We start from the raw sequence: 16,999 nt of genomic DNA, 5'->3' as shown, positions 1-16,999 counted from the left end.
AGTAGCTAACATCAAACTAAATGGAGAGAAACTTGAAGCAATCCCACTAAAATCAGGGACTAGACAAAACTGCCCACTCTCTCCCTACCTATTCGATATTATACTTGAAGTCCTAGCCAGAGCAATTAGGCAAAAAAAGGAGATCAAAGGGATACAAATTGGAAAGGAAGAAGTCAAATTATCACTATTTGCTGATGATATGATTGTATATTTAAGTGACCCCAAAAATTCCACCAGAGAGCTCTAAAGCTAATAAACAACTTCCACAAAGTAGCTGGATATAAAATTAACTCAAGCAAAGGATAAAATTAACTCAAGCAAGGAGGCACAAAGGATAAACAGGCAGAGAAAGAAATTAGGGAAACAACACCCTTCACAAAAGTTACAAATAATATAAAATACCTTGATGTAACTCTAACTAAGCAAGTAAAAGATCTGTTTGACAAGAACTTCAAGTCTCTGAAGAAGGAAATTGAAGAAGATCTCAGAAGATGGAAAGATCTCCCATGCTCATGTATTGGCAGGATTAATATAGTAAAAATGACCATCTTACTGAAGGCAGTCTACAGATTCAATGCAATCCCCATCAAAATTCCAACTCAATTCTTCACAGACTTAGAAAGAGCAATTTGCAAATTCATCTAGAACAACAACAAAAAAAACCTAATTGTTGAAACTATTCTGAACTACAGAGCAATTGTGATAAAAACTGCATGGTATTGGTACAGTGACAGGCAGGTAGATCAATGGAACAGAACTGAAGACCCAGAAATGAACCTAAACACCTATAATCACTTGATCTTTGACAAAGGAGCTAAAACCATACAGTGTAAAAAAGACAGCATTTTCAACAGATGATGCTGGCTCAACTGGCAGTTAGCATGTGAAGAATGTAAATCAATCCATTCCTATCTCCTTGTACAAAGCTCAAGTCCAAGTGGATCAGGGACCTCCACATCAAACCAGATACATTGAAACTAACAGAAAAGAAAGTGGTGAAGAACCTCAAGAAAATAGGCACAGGGGAATATTTTCTGAAGAGGACACCAATAGCTTCTGCTCTAAGATCAAGAATTGACTAATGGGACCTCATAAAGTTGCAAAGGTTCTGTAAAGCAAAAGACACTGTCAATGGGACAAAACGGCAACCAACAACTTGGGAAAAGATCTTTACCAGTCCTATATCTGATAGAGGGCTAATATCCAAAGTATACAAAGAACTCAAGAAGTTAGACTCCAGAGAACCAAATAACCCTATTAAAAATGGGGTACAGAGCTAAACAAAGAATTCTCAATTGATGAACACCAAATGGCTGAGAAGCACCTGAAGAAATGTTCAACATCCTTAGTCATCAGGGAAATGCAAATCAAAACAACCCTGAGATTCCACCTCACACCAGTCAGAATGGCTAGGATAAAAAACTCAGGTGACAGCAGATGCTGGAGAGGTTGTGGAGAAAGAGGAACATTACTTCATTGCTGGTGGGATTGCAAGCTGGTACAACCACTCTGGAAATCAGTTTGGCAGTTCCTCCGGAAATTGGACATAGGTCTATCAGAGGACCCAGCTATACCACTCCTGGGCATAAACCCAGAAGATGTTCCAACATGTAATAAGGACACATGCCCCACCATGTCACCATGTTCATAGCAGTCTTATTTATAATAGCCAGAAACTGGAAACAACCCAGATGTCCCTCAACAGAGGAATGGATACAGAAATTGTGGTACATCTACACAATGGAGTACTACTCAGCTATTAAAAACAATGAATTTGACAAGCCCCATGAGTTGCAGGGGAGCCGCAGGGCGGCAGGGACAGGATCCTCTCAGTTTCCAAGTGACAGAGGTGGATCAGCGACCTTCGCTGCCCCTTCCCTGCAAGTGGAGGGCCTGCCTCCAGGGACCACCTTGACCTGGAGTCTCCAGTGAGAGCCGCCATCTTCTCTCCTGTGAGTTCCTAACCCGGGAGCAGCCAGCCGGGAGGCACAGGACCCAGGAGTTGCAGGGAAGCCGCAGGATAGCAGGGACAAGATCCTCTCAGCTTCCAAGTGACAGAGGTGGATCAGCGACCTTAGCTGCCCCTTTCCTGCAAGTGGAGGGCCTGCCTCCAGGAACCGCCTTGACCTGGAGTCTCCAGTGAGAGCCGCCATCTTCTCTCCTGTGAGTTTCTAAGCCAGGAGCAGCCAGCTGAGATGCACAGGCCCCACGAGTCTCAGGGGTCTTGCAGGGTGTCAGGGACAGGACAAGATCTAGCCAGAGGCACTAAGAACATCTAACACCAAAAAGCAAAAGATGGCGAAAGGCAAATGCAAGAATCCTACCAACAGAAACCAAGACTACTTGGCTTCATCAGAACCTAGTACTCCTACTGCAGCAAGTCCTGGATATTCCAAAACACCGGGAAAGCAAGAATTGGATCTAAAATCATATCTCACAATGCTGATAGAGGAACTTAAGAAGGACATGAATAACTCCCTTAAAGAAATACAGGAGTGAGTGCAGACTGCTGCATCTAGAATGCTGAATCTAGAATGCTGAATCTAGAATGCTGAATGCTCCAGACTGTCTCTCTCACACACACCCTCTCGGCTCAAGGTCCTGCCCATCCTAGGTAAAACGTCGACTATGCTAATCTTCTGGAGACAGGTCTCTTGCTAATTCCTAGGAGTGGTTCAGCTGTAGTACGTGACTGAGAATGAGGATTTTACTTGACCTTGTCCTGGGATAAGTCTCCCATTCTGTAAGCTTTAATGCCCTACCCAGAATGCTGGAGGCAATTAGTTTGGATGGCTTAACATTTCAAGCTGGGTTTGACTAGGACATTGGAACATTGGTGAAGGTCAGAGAGCAATGTCCGAATTTTCTTTTTCTAGCTGTTAAGAAATGATATCTTGGTGGGCCCCTAGCACACAAGTACGAGGACATATCTGGTATAGCCGGGTCCTCAAGAAGTTGGACTCCAGAGAACCAAATAACCCTATTAAAAAATGGGGTACAGAGCTAAACAAAGAATTCTCAATTGATGAATACCAAATGGCTGAGAAGCACCTAAAGAAATGTTCAACATCCTTAGTCACCAGGGAAATGCAAATCAAAACAACCCTGAGATTCCACCTCACACCAGTCAGAATGGCTAGGATAAAAAGCTCAGGTGACAGCAGATGCTGGAGAGGTTGTGGAGAAAGAGGAACATTACTTCATTGATGGTGGGATTGCAAACTGGTACAACCATTCTGGAAATCAGTTTGGTGGTTCCTCCGGAAATTGGACATAGTTCTACCAGAGGACCCAGCTATACTACTCCTGGGCATATACCCAAAAGATACTGCAACATGTAATAAGGATACATGTTCCACTATGTTCATAGCAGCCTTATTTACAATAGCCAGAACCTGGAAACAACCCAGATGTCCCTCAACAGAGGAGTGGATACAGAAATTGTGGTACATCTACACAATGGAGTACTACTCAGCTATTAAAAACAACATTATCCTTTTGTAGCTTGTATCCATTAACAGGGTGAGATTTTGTAAAGCTTTAGTATATTGTTCAGGGTCAACTGAAAATCTCTGAAGTCAGATTTAACTTGATTTAAGTTTTGTAAGTAAGTGGGATATGTATTCTGGAGAGCAAATGTTCACTTGATATTTCCCTTCAGAGGAAAATAAAGGAGTTGGGGACCACTTGGCAGTGGTTGATTAGAGGAGGTGAACCTCAGAGTGAACTTGGAATAGTGGACAGGATGACTTGGGGAGATCTAACAGAGGATCCTACATGCCTTTCTCTCAGAGAGGCATGATCACCACAGATGCAGTACTGGAGGAGGCTAGAAGGGTGGATTTCATGTAACAGTGTCTGCCTACAGAGACTTAACTCTCCCAGGAAAGCAAAACAAGTTTACATATAGATGTTCTCAGATCATTTTCAAACCTCACGCTGGACAGTTCTAATTGGGTGGTAGTATTATAATTAGTACTTCAATTAGGAGGCCATTTTCTCTGTTTTCCAGCTTATAGGTATAGCAAGCCATAGCACAGGAAAAAAACACTTCTTCCTCAAGGATACCGATCCAAGGAGTACAGTGTCTCAGTGCTTTAGAGAAGTGCAAGCTGATGAGAGCTCATTGCCTATCTGCAAAGATAAGTTATCCATTATGTCTTCTTTTCCTCTGTATCCCATGTCTGGAAATTTCCCTGATGACACCGTCTCTCAAACAAAGTAGAATTTGAGGACAAACACCTAGTGTTGTCATTTGTCCTCCATGTATACTACATGTTATATTCACTTACATATTTTATATATCATACACAAAAGATGAAGAAAGGAAGAAAGAAAGAAAGGAGAGAAAATGGCGGGAACCCAAATATAGAAGTATTTAAAAATGAAGAATATTGGATCAAGACAAAATGAAAATCAATAAATCTTATATTAAAATATAATTTTGGGATGGGCACACAGATAGAGACATTGGAACCAAAGCAGAAAAATAACTGTAGCACAGCCTATCTTTCTAAGTAACTATAGCAGGCTGTTTGTGAGGGCAAGCAAGTGAAAGCACTTGGAGAGCAATGCACTGGATGAGAATGTAAGCCTATGTCTGAAAGATTGAGTGAGAAACTTAACTACTCAATGCTCTTTTATACTTAAATGATGGACAACTTTGCTGCCATCAAATCTTCCCCTGTTTTAGAGAAAAAGTGGGTACTGAATAAAAAGGAGTACCTTAATAAATGGTAGATCAGAGATGAACAAATGAGTTAGCCGTCCAGAGCACTGCTTGTTCTTGCAGAGGACCCCAGTTTGGTTTCCAGCACCCACATCAACTAGCTGAAACCTCCTGTTTCTCCAGCTCCCTTGGATCTTATTCCCTCTTCTGACTGTCATGAACACTCAAAATTGTACTCCCCCCATGTACACAATTTAAAAATAAATGATTAAAGCAAAAGAAATTGTATCACAGGCTGGCATGGTTGCTCATCCTGTACCAGGAAGCATGCTCACAGAAGAATGATGACCTGAGTTTGGTTCCCTGACTGGACCTGGTAGAAAGTAAGAACTAACTTCTTCAGGTTGTATTAACACACACACACACACACACACACACACACACACACACACACACACACACACAGAGGCACACACACACACACACAGGCACACACACATACACTGACACACATACAAACACCCGATAGTAAATGTCTTTAGTTAACACTATATTTTAGTGACATAATTTGTATTTATTATCTTTTTCAGAACTATAAATAAGGGACAGTAAATTCTCAGTGACTGGAAAGTCAAAGGAGGATGATGAGGGTGAGGTATTCAACAGAAATGTGGTTAGGGATTGAGGGGAGTAGGGAAAATTATCCCAAGATAAATATGTTAATAAAAATTTAAATGATAAATAATAATTAAAACCATCATATTTTGTTGTTAAATAATTAAATTACAAAGCATGAAGGATGGAACACACACATATCTGTTTATAAAACTTGTTTTATTTGAGATATTTTTCCAAACAAGCCTAGAGCTCTGTATTGACATGTCAGAGAGTAAGAGAGAACTGAGAGACTGAGTCTCAGTGAGCTGCAACCCCAGGGGGTTTTTGTTCAACCCTGGAGCACTGTGGGAGGATCCTCAACACTTTGCTGACAGTAATAGGTTGCAGCATCATCAGCCGCCACCGGATTGATGGTGAGGGTGAAGTGTGTCCCAGACCCACTGCCACTGAACCTGGTAGGGACCCCAGATTCTAGGTTGGATGCACGATAGATGAGGAGTTTGGGCGGCTGTCCTGGTTTCTGTTGGTACCAGTGCATATAACTGTTACCATAATAATCAACACTCTGGCTTGCCTTGCAGGATATGGTGGCCCTCTGCCCTAGAGACACAGCCACAGAAGCTGGAGATTGGGTTAGCACAATGTCACCAGTGGAGCCTGGAATGACAAACACACAGAGCATTGTTATATATGTTTACAAACCTTCCCAGGAGAGGACCTTTTCATTTAAAAATTTCAAAAATATTGTGTACATCATATGAGAAACCAGTAAATCAGGGGAATCAGGAATCTTAAAACTAATTACAAATACATTAGTTATAATGATCAAGAGCCCAGAGCCATAGAAAACCATGATGCCCACAGCGTATGCTCCGAACACTTCTCTGCACTCTCACCTGGAACCCAGAGCAGCAGCACCCATAGCAGGAGTGTGTCTGTTTCCATGTCTGAGAGCTGGAAGAGAGGATGCTTCTTAGGCTCCTGGTAGGTGCCCTTAAAGGAGCCTGATCTGTTGTATAGTGACTCCATATGCAAATCAGCAGAGTGTGTACTGTTGCTCTAAGGGCACCTGCTCCTGTTTCCCCCACAGGGAGTTGGTGTCAGCAGAAAGTTTACTAGAGCATCACATGTGTCTTTTTTTCTTAAAAATTTTTATTATTTAAATATATTTTATACATCAAACATAATAATAATATTGAGTATTTTGAGAATCAAATAATACATAAAAATTTGTTCAACTTTTATATTAATATCCTTTCATACCCTAAAAATACCATTAATGAATATTTGATGTTATCCATAACTAAGGATCCTTTACGTAATGTTGAATGCTAAATTGTTTCAAAACTGAAAAATATTCTTTGGTATTGAAGCATAGTAATGGAGCATAAAACAATAAAAATGAATCATTAAGAAATATTTTCAAAAGACCTTATATATTAATACCTGTCATAGTGAGAATGTATTTAAAACACATTATATTTCTGTATACATTAATCAGTTAACTCAAAAAAGTTTCTAGGAGAGAAATTATTTTGTCAGTAAGTTTATTTTAAAAATTTCAAAATAGCAAAAACTCTTTGAAGTTAAACATTTAGTAAATGCTAATTTCAAGAACAGTGTATCAATAATATTTCCATGATGTTTGTAGAACATGATTTTAATATTTTCAGCTGTTGATATTCAACCAACAGAATAGTTATTTTAAGAGATATTTTGTTGTTATGTCTCCCTTTTTTTTCATTCTTTTTTTTTATTAGATATTTTCTTTATTTACAAGTCAAATGTTTTCCCCTCTGAAAACTTCATATTCCATCTCCTTCCTCCTGCTCATCAACTCATCCACTCCAGCTTCCTGGCCCTGGCATTCCCCTACACTGGAATGAGCCTTCCCAGGACCAAGGGCCTCTAATCTCACTGGAGACTGACAGGGTCATCTTCTGCTACATATGCAGCTGGAGCTGTGGGTCCCACCATGTGTACTCTTTTGTTGGTGGTTTAGTCTGTGGGAGCTCTGGGGGTACTGGTTGGTTCATATTGTTGTTCTTCCTATGATGCTGCAAAACCTTCAGCTCCTTGGGTCCTTCCTGTACTCCTCCATTGGGGACCCTGTGCTCAGTCTAATGGTTGGCTGTGAGTACTCACTTCTGTATTTGTCAGGCACTGGCACAGCCTCTCAGAAGACAGCTATATCAGGCTCCTGTCAACAAGCCCTTGTTGGCATCCACAAGTCTGTGTTTGGTGACTGTATATGGGATGGATACCGAAGTAGGGCAGTCTCTGGTTGGTCTTTCCTTCAGTCTGTGCTCCACACTTTTTCTCTGTAACTTGTCCCATGTATATTTGGTTCCCCCTTCTAAGAATAACCAAAGTATCCACATGCTGGTCTTCCTTCTTCTTGAGTTTCTTGTGGATTGTGGATTGTATTTTGGGTATTCAAAGCTTCTGGGCTAATATCCACTTATCAGTGCATACAATGTATGTTCTTTTGTGATTAGGTTACCTCACTCAGGAGATATTCTCCAGGTACATCCATTTCCCTAAGAATTTCATAAATTCATTGTTTTTAATAGCTGAGTAGTACTCCATTGTGTAAATGTACCACATTTTCTGTAACTATTCCTCTGTTGAAGGACATCTGGGTTGTTCCCAGCTTCTGCTAATATAAATAAGGCTGCTATGAACATAGTGGAGGATGTGTCCTTATTATTTTTTGTAGCATCTTCTGGGTATTTGCCCAAGAGTGGTATAGCTGGGTACTCAGTTAGTACTATGTCCAGTTTTCTGACAAACCGCCAAACTGATTTCCAGAGTGGCTGTACCAGCTTTCAATCTCACCAGCAATGGAGGAGTGTTCTGCTTTCTCCACATCCTTGTCAGCATCTGCTGTCACGTGAGTTTTTAATTTTAGTCATTCGGACTGGTATGAGATTGAATCTCTGGGTTGCTTTGATTTCCCTGATGACCAAGGATGTTGAACATTTCTTTTGGTGCTTCTCAGCCATTCAATATTCCTCAGTTGAGAATTGTTTGTTTAGCTCTGTACCCAATTTTTTTAATATGGTAATTTGGTTCTTTGGAGTCTAACTTCTTGAGTTCTTTGTAAATATTGCATATTAGCCCTCTATCAAATGTAGTGTTAGTAAGGATCTTTTCCAATGTGTTGGCTACCATTTTGTCCTTTGACAGTGTCTTTTGCCTTACAGAAGCTTTGCAATTTTATGAGGTCCCATTTGTCAATTCTTGATCTTAGATTATAAGCTATTGGTGTTCTGTTCAGGAAAATTTCCCCTGTGCCTATGTGCTCGAGGCTCTTTGCCACTTTCTTTTCTATTAGTTTCAGAGTATCTGGTTTTATGTGGAGGTCCTTGAACCACTTGGACTTGAGCTTTATACCAGAAGATAAGAATGGATTGATTTGCATTTTTCTGCATGCTAACCACCAGTTGAACCAACACCAGTTGTTGAAAATGCTGTCTTTTTTCCCACTGGATGGTTTTAGTTCCTTTTTCAAAGATCAAGTAACTATAGGTGTGCGGGTTCATTTTCTTTGAGTAGAGGAAGGCCATGATTTTTTTGAGTTAAAATTTTTTAGAGATTTTACTGTTATTTGTATGTATTTGGGTACACCATAACTGTACAGATGGTTGTGAGTTTTCATGTGATAGGTCAGTCCCCACAGCCACCACTGCTGTTTGCCTTCAACCAGCAGGTGTGCGCCACTTCAGGTCGGTGTTAGCCATCTGCTGGCTGAGGGCAGCAGTGGGGCAGAAGGCCAGGTGCTCCTCTGGGTTTGGGAGAGGCATCTCCATGTGTCCAACCAGCCATGCCCCTGTGCTTTGTGTATTACCACTGCTTCAAAGAGACAGCACTCAGAGTTCTTGGATAAGTTGGCCTCTGAGGAGTTGGAGATAATTTAATTCCATCTCTAGGTTTTCTGTAGGCACATCAAGAACCATGAGCAGCTTTACTAAGGAAGAGTTTGACTGCCATAGCATCGATGAAGGCTTTACTGCTAAGGATATTCTGGACCAAAAAAACCAATGAAATCTCTTCCTCTGACGATAAGGATGCTTTCTAGGTTGCAGTCCTTGGAGACATTCTAAAGAAGCATCTGAGGTGGCTAAAAGCTCTTCTCCATGTTACTCCCTTTTACACAGTCAAGTGTAAAGACAGCAAAGCCACAGTGAGCACCCTAGCTGCCACTGGGACAGGATTTGACTGTGTAAGCAAGACTGAAATACAGTTGGTGCAGGGGCTTGGAGTGTCTCCAGAGAGGATTATCTATGCAAGTCTTTGTAAACAAGTGTCTCAAATCAAGTATGCTGCCAGTAACGGAGTCCAGATGATGACTTTTGACAGTGAAAGTGAATTAATCAAAGTCGACAGAGCACATTCAAAGGCAAAGTTGGTTTTGAGGATTGCCACTGATGATTTCAAAGCATTTCGTCAGCTCAGTGTTAAGTTTGGTGCTACACTCAAAACCAGCAGACTTCTCTTGGAACGGGCAAAAGAGCTACATTTTGACGTCATTGGTGTCAGCTTCCATGTGGGCAGTGGATGTACTGACCCTGAGACCTTTGTGTAGGCAGTATCAGACGCCCGCTGTCTATTTGACATGGGAACAGAAGTTGGTTTCAGCATGTATCTGCTTGATATTGGTGGTGGATTTCCTGGATCTGAAGATACAAAGCTTAAATTTGAAGCAATTACCAGTGTAATCAACCCAGCTCTGGACAAGTACTTCCTGTCAGACTGGAGTGAGAATCATAGATGAGCCAGGCAGATACTATGTTGTGTCTGCTTTCACATTTGCAGTCCACATTATTGCCAAAAAAAAAAAAAAAAGAAAAAAAAATTGTGTGGAAGGAGCAGCCCGGCTCTGATGATGAAGATGAGTCAAATGAGCATACCTTCATGTATTATGTTAATGATGGAGTATATGGATCATTAAACTGCATTCTTTATGATCATGCACATGTGAAGGCCCTGCTGCAGAAGAGACCCAAGCTAGATGAGAAGTATTACTCTTCCAGCATCTCGGGACCAACATGTGATGTCCTTGATTGGATCATTGAGTGCTGTAACCTGCCTGAAATGCATGTGGTGATTGGATGCTGTTTGAGAACATGGGTGCATACACCGTCGCTGCTACTTCTACTTTCAATGAGTTCCAGTGGCCAAACATCTACTATGTAATGTCATGGCCAATGTGGCAACCCATGAAGCAGATCCAGAGCCATGGCTTCCCGCCAGAAGTAGAGGAGCAGATGATGGCACTCTGCCCATGTCTTGTGTGCAGGAGAGCGGGATGGACTGTCACCTTGCAGCCTGTGTTTCTGCTAGGTTCAGTGCATAGATGCCATTCTTGTAGCTTTTACCTGCAAGTTTAGCTTGAATTAAGGCATCTGGGGTGTGTGTAACCATTTAACTTAACTACTGCTAGTTTGTAATATCTTTGTAAGTGTAGGTTTGGCACCAATGCAGTATGGAAGGCTAAGAGATGGGAGTCACACTGTGTTCCTATGGAAACTTTGAATATTTGTTTTATGTGGATTTTTATTCACTTTTCAGGAATGCTACTAATTTGTGCCTCTCAACTGCTGAGCAAGCATTTGTAGCTTATACATTGGCAGAATGGGCCAAAAGCTTATGTTGTGAACCATTTTGAAAATAAAGTATCTTGAAATAATTGGGCATTGGTGAATATTTGCAAATATCCCTTAAAGAAGGCACAAACTTCTGCCTAGACTGCTATATCACAGCAGCGACTGTAGCTCAGCACAGCAGAGAGGAGAGGTGGATGGCACCAGGCTCTGCCCTCTCTGTATAGCATCATTCTGCTTAGCCTATCCCAAGTGTGTGCAGTTGGCCGTGAAGGTTGGTGCCCAGAGACTGTTGGTATGGAACATCATCTCCCTAGTGATCTGATGGCATGGCCACTTCCTAGGGAGGGCATCTGAGGCTCTTTGAACTTTGCCTGCAGAAACTCTGACGGTTCCCTCAACCCTTGACTTCACCTGCATCACCACCTAGTAACAGCTGGACGTATCATACAGCATTTGACAATCAGCTTCCTGTAATAAATTCAACAACAGAAAGAAAAGATTTATTTATTTTTTATGTATTTGAGTACACTGTAGCTGTACAGATGGTTGTGAGTCTTCATGTGGTTGTTTTTGGAAACTGAATTTAGGACCTCTGCTCTGCTTGCTCCAGTCTGCCCCACTTGCTAAGTCCCTGCTCACTCTGGCACAAAGATTTATTTATTATATGTAAGTACACTGTAGCTGTCTTCAGACACACCAGAAGATGGTGTCAGATCTCATTCCAGGTGGTTGGGAGCTACCAGGTGGTTGCTGAAACTTCAGAAGTGCAGTCAGTACTCTTTACCCCTGAACCATCTTGTTAGACCCCCTGTTTGAGTTAATTTTATATGTAGCCCCTTTACTGAAGTTGTTTATCAGGTTTAGGAGTTATCTGGTAGAATTTTTGGGGTCACTTAAGTATACTATCATATCATCTGCAAAGAGTGATATTTTGACTTCTTCCTTTCCATTTTGTACCCCAATGACCTCCTTTTGTTGTCTAATTGCTCTGGCTAGGACTTCAAGTACTATATTGAATAAGTAGGGAGAGAGTGGGCAGCATTGTCCAGTCCCTGATTTTAGTGAGATTGCTTCAAGTTTCTTTCCATTTAATTTGATGTTGGCTACCGGTTTTCTGTATATTGCTTTTACTATGTTTAGGTATGGGCCTTGAATTCCTGATTTTTTCAAGACTTTTACCATGAAGGTGTGTTGAATTTTGTCAAATGCTTTCTCAGCATCTTATGAAATGATCATGCGGTTTTTCTTTTTGAGTATGTTTTTATAGTGGATTATGATGATGGATTTCCATATAGTGAACCATCTCTGCATCCTTGGGATGAAGCCTATTTGATCAGGATGGATGATTGTTTTGATGTGTTCTTGGATTCTATTTGTGAGAACTTTATTATCTTGCATCTATATTCATAAGGGAGATTGGTCTGAAGTTCTCTTTCTTTGTTGGGTCTTTGTGTGGTTTAGGTATCAGATTAATTGTAGCTTCATAGAAAGAATTGGTTAGTGTCTCTTCTGTTTCTAGTTTGTGGAGTAGTTTGAAGAGTATTGGTATTAGGTCTTCTTTGAAGGTCGAGAGAACTTTGCACTATATGCATCTGATCCTGGGCTTTTTTTGTTGGGAGACTATTAATGACTGTTTTATTTCTTTAGGGGTTATGAGACTGTTTAGATCATTTATCTGATCCTGATTTAACTCTGGTACCTGGTATATATGTGTAGAAAATTGTTCATTTCATCCAGATTTTCCAGTTTTGTTGAGTATAGGCTTTTGTAGTTGGATTTGATGATTTTTTGGATTTCCTCTGTTTCTGTTGTTACGAATCCCTTTTCATTTTTTAATTTTGTTAATTTGGATACTGTCTCTGTGCCCTCTACTTAGTCTGGCTAAGGGTTTATCTATCTTGTTTATTTTCTCAAAGAATCAGCTCTTGGTTTTGTTGATTCTTTTTTTTTTGTTTTGTTTTTGTTTTTTTTTGTTTTTGTTTTTTGAGACAGGGTTTCTCTGTGTAGCCCTGGCTGTTCTGGAATTCACTCTGTAGACCAGGCAGGCCTCTAACTCAGAAATCTGCCTGCCTCTGCCTCCCATGTGCTGGAATTAAAGACCTGTGCCACCATTGTCCAGCTGGTTTTGTTGATTCTTTATATAGTTCTTTTTGTTTCTATTTGGTTTGATTATGTCCTGCCATCTACTCCTCTTGGGTGTATTTGTTTATTTTTGTTCTAGAGCTTTCAGGTGTGCTGTCAAGCTGCTAGAGTAAGCTCTCTTCAGTTTCTTTTTGGAGGCACTTAGAGCTATGAGTTTTTCCTCTTACCACTACTTTCATTGTGTCCCATAATTTTGGTATGATGTGTCTTCATTTTCATTAAATTCTAAAAGTCTTTAATTTCTTTATTTCTTCCTTGACCAAGTTTTCATTGAGTGGAACATGAAACACATGTTCAACTTCCATGTTTTTGTGTGCTTTCTGTTGTTTTTGTTGGTATTTAAGACCTGTCTTAGGCTGTGGTAATTTGGTAGGGTACATGAAATCATTTCAATCTTCTTGTATCTGTTGAGGACTGTTTTGTGACCAATTATACAGTCAATTTTGGAGAAGGTACCATGAGGGACTGAGAAGAAGATATATTCTTTTGCTTTAGGGTAGAATGTTCTATAAATAACTGTCAGATCTATTTGGTTCATAACTTCTGTTAGTTTCACTGTATCTCTGTTTAGTTTCTGTTTCCATGATCTGACTGTGCTGTTGAAGTCTCCCACTATTATTGTGTGAGGTGCTATGTGTGCTTTGAGCTTTAGTAATGTTTCTTTTGTTGTGGCATCCTGCCCCTCTGCTCCTTGCTGCTTCCGGAATCGATAGATATGTCAGGCCCGGGGCTGAGGCCTCCCAGTGTGGTGTGAAAACACTGGTGACTGGCCCCTGAGATCAAACATGGACAATGCAGTTCGGAAGTTCAAAAGAACTGAAACTGAAAACTCAGCCTGCTTCTCCGTTTGAAGTTTGTTTTGTATACAGATTAGTGTGCTTTTTTCTCTGCTATCATGTCTATGCTAAATTGTTTTGGTTTCGATGCTGTCTGTTGCCATATAAACCCAGTTCTCGATAGTAAAGAGTCCTCACATCTCATTTCATCTCGATACAGCTACCTGGCGTCCGTGTCTTTCTTTCTCTCTTACCCGCTTGTGTTCACAGGTACTCAGTTATCTCCAGCCCAAGAAGCACCCAACGGAGTGGGGGTCCGACGGCCGGACCCCTACATTTTGTGAATGTGGTGGTCCTTGTATTTGGAGCATAGGTGTTTTGAATTGAGAGTTCATCTTGGTAGATTTTTCCTTTGAGCAGTATGAAGTGTCCTTCTTTATCTTTTTTGATAACTTTGGTTTGAGAGTTGATTTTATTTGATATTAGAATGGCTAGTCCAGCTTGTTTCTTGGGACCATTTGCTTCGAGAATTGTTTCCTATCTTTTACTCTGAGGTAGTGTCTGCCTTTGTCACTGAGGTATGTTTCCTGTTTGCAGCAAAATGCTGGGTCCTGTTTCCTTATCCAGTCTCTTACTCTCTGTCTTTTTTGGGGAATTGGGTCCATTGATGTTAGGAGATATTACAGAAAAGTGATTGTTACTTCCTGTTATTTTTATTGTTGCATGTATAATTAGGTTTGTATGGCTATTTTCTTTTGGGTTTGTTGAAAGATTACCTTCTTGCTTTTTCTAGAGAGTAGTTTTCCTCCTTGTGTTCATGTTTTCCATCTATTATCCTTTGTAGGGCTGGATTTATGGAACGATATTGTGTAAATTTGTTTTTTTCATAGAATATCTTGATTTCTCTGTCTATGGTAATTGAGAGTTTGGTGGGTATCGTAGCCCAGGCTGTTATTTGTATTCTCTTAGTGCCTGTATGACATATGCTCAAGATTTTCTTGCTTTCATAATGTCTGGTGATAAGTCTGATGTAATTTGATAGTTCTGACTTTATATGTTACTTGACCTTTTCCCTTACTGCTTTTTTTTTTTTTTTCGAGACAGGGTTTCTCTCTGTAGCCCTGGCTGTCATGGTACTCACTCTGTAGACCAGGCTGGCCTCGAACTCGGAAATCCACCTGCCTCTGCCTCCCAAGTCCTAGGATTAAAGGCATGCACCACCACTGCCCGGCTCCCTTACTGCTTTTAATATTCCTTCTTTGTTTAGTGCATTTGGTGTTTTGATTATTATGTGATGAGAGGAATTTCTTTTCTGGTCCAGTCTATTTGGAGTTTGGTAGGTTTCTTGTATGTTCATGGGCATCTCTTTCTTTAGGTTAGGGAAGTTTTCTTCTATAATTTTATTGAAAATGTTTACTGGCCCTATAAGTTGGGAATCTTTGGTGTCTTCTATACCTAATATCCTTAGGTTTGGTCTTCTTTTTGTGTCCTGGATTTCCTGGATGTTTTGGGTTCAGAGATTTTTGCTTTTTGTATTTCCTTTGACTGCTGTATCTATGTTTTCTATGTTACCTTCTTCACCTGAGATTCCCTCTTCTATATCTTGTATTCTGTTGGTGATTCTTGTACTTATGACTCCTGATCTTTATCCTATGTTTTTTAACTCCAGTGTTGTCTCCCTTTGTGATTTATTTATTGTTTCTATTTCCATTTTTAGGTCCTGGATGGTTTATTTCATCTCCTTCACCTATTTGATTGTGTTTTCCTGTAGTTCTTTAAGGGATATCGGGTTTCCTCTTTGAGGACTTCTAGCTATTTACCTGTGTTCTTCTGCATTTCTTTAAGGGTGTCTTTTAGGCCCTTCTTAACATTCTCTATCATTATCATGAGAAGTGATTTTACATCTGAATCTTGCTTTTTAGGTGTGATAGTGTGTCCAGAACTTGCTATGGTGGGAGGATTGGGTTGTGATGATGCTAAGTAACCTTGGTTTCTGTTTCTTATGTTCTTACGCTTGCTTCCTGTCATCTGATTATCTCTAGTGCTACCTGCCCTAACTATATGTGATTGGATCCTGTTCTTCTTGTCACCCTGGTTATGTCAGCACTCCTTAGAGTTCAGCTATCTCTGTGATTCTGTGATTCTGTGATCCTGTGATTCTGTGATCCTGTGATTCTGTCATCCTATGATTCTGAGATCCTGGGTGTGTCAGAGCTCCTGGGAGTCAAGCTGCCTCTGGGACCCTGACATCCTGGTGTTACCAAGCTCCTGGGTTACTGGGATTCTAGGATCCTGTGGTCCTGGTTGTGTTAGAGTGCCTGGATTGGACATCCTCTGGGTGTTGTGGTTGTGCTGCATAGTTTGTGCCCAATGTCTGCTCAGAGTACCGGCTCAGTCTGGAAGGAACCTGTGCCACTCATTGGGTAGAGTTCCTGGGTGCTGCTGGTCCCAGTTACTCTCCGAGTGGGGACAGATGATGTGTTCTCCTTATCCCTGATCCTATGATCCTGGGCAGGTTAGAGAGCTTGGGAGTCAAACTTCCTCTGGGTGTGGTGGGACTGGCTGAGGAGTTCATGCCCAAGGTTTGCTCAGGGCACTGGCCCAGACCACAAGTAAGGACAAATCACATGTGTCTTAAAAGACCCCTCTAAATCACTTTTTTTAAGAGACAAGATTTCTTTATCTTTCTTGGTTGTCCTGAAGCTCACTCTGTAGAGTAGATACTCCTGTCTCTGCCTCCAAAGTCCTGGGATTAAAGGTGTGCACCACTACCACATAGCTTTTCTTTGCAGTCTACTCTATTAAATATTTACCTTCTAGCCTTTTTGAGGTGTGAGGTGGGGAATTGCATTGTGGATTCACTATGTAGAGATTGTATCATGAACACCTTGATCATTCAAAATTGTACACACTCAATGAAAGCATTATCTGAGAGGGAATAGGGAAAAATGATTGAATAATTATTGGCATACTACCTTATTTTTTTAGGTCCATGTTTTAGACCTGTGTATATGATGTATCTTTATCTTTTTATATTTGTTTATGTTCATATTTGAAGACAACTCCTCTTGCTATGGTATGTGGCTAGAGATCAGAAGACAAGTTTGGGTGTAGATCTTAGACAAAGTAGACAAAGGGTCTTTTTTTTTTTTTTTAGATATTTACTTTATTTACATGTAAATTTC

General features: G+C 40.6%; 1 pseudogene and 1 gene segment (V, D, J or C); one reads left to right on the top strand and one right to left on the bottom strand.

Moving 5' to 3' along the window:
- Positions 1-16,999, bottom strand: part of LOC116099048 — a 105,712-nt gene that overhangs the window by 41,839 nt on the left and 46,874 nt on the right.
- Positions 9,245-10,688, top strand: LOC116099047 (annotated as a pseudogene).

Source organism: Mastomys coucha, unplaced genomic scaffold (assembly GCF_008632895.1).
Source record: "Mastomys coucha isolate ucsf_1 unplaced genomic scaffold, UCSF_Mcou_1 pScaffold20, whole genome shotgun sequence".
Taxonomy (NCBI): Eukaryota; Metazoa; Chordata; class Mammalia; order Rodentia; family Muridae; genus Mastomys; species Mastomys coucha.
The sequence above is the reverse complement of the archived record's forward strand: the minus strand, read 5'-3'. Positions and strand labels throughout refer to the sequence as shown.